The sequence below is a fragment of the Brachycentrus maculatus genome, unplaced genomic scaffold (assembly GCF_059751285.1).
Source record: "Brachycentrus maculatus isolate JH-2025_06_01 unplaced genomic scaffold, ASM5975128v1 h1tg001374l, whole genome shotgun sequence".
Classification (NCBI taxonomy): Eukaryota; Metazoa; Arthropoda; class Insecta; order Trichoptera; family Brachycentridae; genus Brachycentrus; species Brachycentrus maculatus.
The window spans coordinates 46,826-50,690 of NW_028282027.1; the positions used below are offsets into that span (position 1 = coordinate 46,826).

A 3,865-nucleotide genomic window follows, 5' to 3' on the forward strand; every position below is an offset into this window, starting at 1 on the left:
TCATGAGGGTAGTCGGTATCATGCCGATTCCTTTGGTTACGGGTAGTGATAAGTGAAGAGTCGAGGTTGCTTCACGATATACAACCGAAGCCTTGGAATTGTTTCGGAACTTTTCGTCATTATCAATTTTCATAATATATGGAAGTCTTGAATTTTTTGTTCCGAAAGTCAATAAAAAGTGCAAACTTTCAAAACTATGTCGTTTCCACCCGTCCACACACCAAATGCTTGCTCCTCTCCTCATTTTCCAAAACGAGTGATTTAAATTTATAAATATCTTTTCAGAGCCGAATTTTCTTGTCTTTCCCATAAAATTCTCAGCCCAAATATTTTTTGCATTTCCAACTCCAAGCACTGAACCCCGCAAATGCATGTCTCAATAGATAGGCGATGTCTTCAAAGTTCAACGGATCCCCAGAAAAGAGCAGAAACACACACATATGAAGAGATTATGCGATTTTATTCAAAAAACCGCCAAGACAAAATGAAGAAGAAGTACTCCTTAAATCGACTATTTGAGAGTATTTCCCCTAAAAAACATAGGTAAATGTACAATGAGCAAGAAACCCGCATGCTGATGGGCAGAATTGACAGAATTATTCTATTGGAGCAAGAATTGAAGGGGATCAAGAAAGCGCATGAAATATAAAATTAATATATTTTCAGTTTCGTAAAATCGAAATATAATTTTATATTGATCAAATTAGAATAATAATCAAACTTCCATAATTATATATGCAAGTTCAGAATCTTCAAAAAAGGATAACCCACCTCGACCTCAAGTTTCTAGATCTGCAAATTTTATCTGTTGCCGACCCCGACGAATCCAGCAGCAGCATTCACTACCGGCCCTACCGTAAGTACAAAAATGATAATAACAAAACCACGACCAAAGCCGATTCAACGTATGCCAATAGTATTTCTGGAAATGACACTTCCGACCTCACGCTGATGAATTTCTAGATCTTGAGTAAAAATGCTGCGAAGACTATTTCATTAAAAGACTACGATAAAACTGATCATTTGCTCTCCTACCTTTCGGCTGACCTTGAAAAACTAGAAGCCTAATGCACAGAGAAATACCATAAATAGGCAAAGTTAAAATTGCAAAAGCCTTCGAGTCTCATAAAATCTCCCAAAAAGGAGACTGAATCACAGTATGAGTCATACAAGCAAGCCATAAACAAACTGAAGCACTACAACTAGCTCACGCACAAGGAAATCGCGTCTCTTTATTGCAACAGTGAATGTACGAACTCATATACTTAGTATAAATGAAAAGCAAGTGCAAAAACATCAGCAACCAGCTCATGAAAGTAAAGAAAAGTGAAGAAGGTTCAGTCGGAATACGCCGTGAAAACTACAACTGCATTAATTAGAAGGTCTAGCTTTTGAATATTCTCAAAAACAAGGACTATATCAATGGGAATAGCAAAGTTTACAACGGCAATCGCCACAATAAAGGCAAGACCAACAACAGCACCATGGTCGAACTCAACAAGTACATGACCGATCTCGATCAGGAAATCATACAGAAGAAGGAAATGAAGGAAATTTGCAACGAAAGCCACCAGGCACGTGTGGAGAAAAGCAAAATGAACCCTATCGCTGATAAAAGCAGCATCATCAACACAGACAAAGTGAAATTGCCAAGACTTATCAACATTAGCAAAATACATAAATCTCCCAGCAAATTAAGTGAAGTGATAACGCAGAGGAAGAACCAGGAAGTCAAAAAGTATCATAATTTTTATGAGACACTCGCTGAGGAAAAGAACACCCATTCCGCGCATTTGCATACGGCCCACGACAACAGCCGGATCCGCAAAGAAAACAGAAAGGAAGAAAAAGGCAAAAAGGTGAATTACGACTCTTAAGTGAAATAAAACTCAAGAAACGGCATGTACTCGAGTGGAGAAGACGATATGGGAAACTTATAAAGTTGCAGAGGCAGTGAAAATATGGCAGAACTTCACGAGAATTTGCGCAAGAAATTCATTAACAACAATATCGACAAGAGCTTTTAGAGCTTCCTGAATGATAGGAAGATGAGGATACCAGCATTCTTGAAGAACCTTAGATGAAACGCTCAAACTCTCACAAATCTATTTATAAATCTATTGCCAAACCTCGCAATATTTCTATCATATTGAATTAATCGAATTAGTAGCTATTTTAGTACTGTATTGTATAGTATTGTCTATTGTATCGCATAAGTTGATGATTCATGTAATAATTTTTAATTAGTAATATGATTAAAACAAATAAACCCAGTGCGATGAGACTTCCCAAGCTCACCGCAAATTCAAATAGCTGTGAAAAGCCTAAATTGACTACCTTATTCGAAACAAGTACTAGCTGTAAATAAAACAATTCTCTGAAATCGTACTTGAAGACAAATTTAGCAGACATCACATGCACTCAGAACTCTGTTCTAGTTGTTAAATCCTTTGCATCGATGCCATAACGTTTGAATGACGAGTAGTAGATATTGTCGATGCCTTCATAGCTCCTTGCTTTGAGACGGAACAGAGAAAAGACCAAGTAAATTTTGGAGGGTGTCACCAAGACTAAAAACTATCGATCGAAGTAAAATAAAAACAAGAATCTATTCCTGAAATTTCAGAATAATCCAAGCAATAATCACGAAAATGCGAAGAACTATTTTTATAAGGACTCCTTCGAGGATAACAGGCTCTTCAATTTAGAAAGATAAAGGAATATCTGGGAAAATTAGCATGAAAGCAACCATAACAGGTAAGCCGCGCAGGTCATGCAGACGACGCGAGATACCAACACTCAATCCAGCGGCCAGCATTTCAGGACTAAAAGTCATATTCTAATGCAGAGAGCCAACAATCTTTCGAGGAAACTTAATCACAAAGCAAATTAGCGAGAAAACAACGAGCCGACTCTTCAGTACAGGGAGGCCAAACCGAATAGCAAAAATATTGAAAGAGATGATGACGGCCAGGACAGCAAAAATACAGTGAGAGGCGTTCTCTTAGAGTCAAGTTGCAATCATATTAAAACTGGACCTGCAGGCAAGTCGGCGAAGGAGAATAATAATAACATGAAAACCAACAAGGGAGCCAAGTATCTTTAATGCTCAGCATTCTCTGTCGCTTGCAAAGCCAGCTCGATTGTAAGCGCAGCCAGCGCTGCAAACAAATAGTAGCAAGAAGATAAAAGTATATTCATGAACAGAAATACGAACTATATTGAACGCAAGGATGTGCGCAGCAGGATGCTCAAGTACATGAAAGATATTTAAGGCAGGGCACGAACACCTTTTGGTAACATATCCAACCACACCAACAAAAATAACAGCATCATATTTTGCAGTTGGCGGGCCGAAAACCATGAACATAGTAAGTAAATAGCCAATGTCAGCAGCACCCACATGGTGACTCGCATACAGACAGGGACTGATTTTGAGGAAATAACCAATTCCATAATGGCTAGCAACGCAAAGTCAAAGAACGGCCCCACCATAAATGCGACGACTCTTGAGGCAAGGGCGAAATACCGAAAATATGAGCATATAGGGAAGATTGAAGGATGGACAAACGGACAAAACTGCTTGGAATAATTGCAATGTAGCAAATAAGCCGAACTACTTGAATCAATTGTCAACAACGAAGAACTCTTTAACTACATCTTCTGAAAATGCCCTATAGCTGCAATTAACTCATTTTTCCATTATGCTATTTAATATATGCCATTCGACCACCGATCTTCAGGGAGTGCCAAAAATATTATATATACTTGGCTTAGCTGTGAATAATAAGCTGGTCCTATGGTGTAATGGTTAGCACATTGGACTCTGAATCCAATAATCCGAGTTCAAATCTCGGTAGGACCT

General features: G+C 38.3%; 1 non-coding gene across 1 annotated transcript; it reads left to right on the plus strand.

The window, feature by feature from the left end:
• The first annotated feature begins 3,793 nt into the window (after positions 1-3,793).
• On the plus strand, positions 3,794-3,865 carry TRNAQ-CUG (transfer RNA glutamine (anticodon CUG)). The gene has a single exon. It is a non-coding gene; the product is annotated as a tRNA-Gln (tRNA).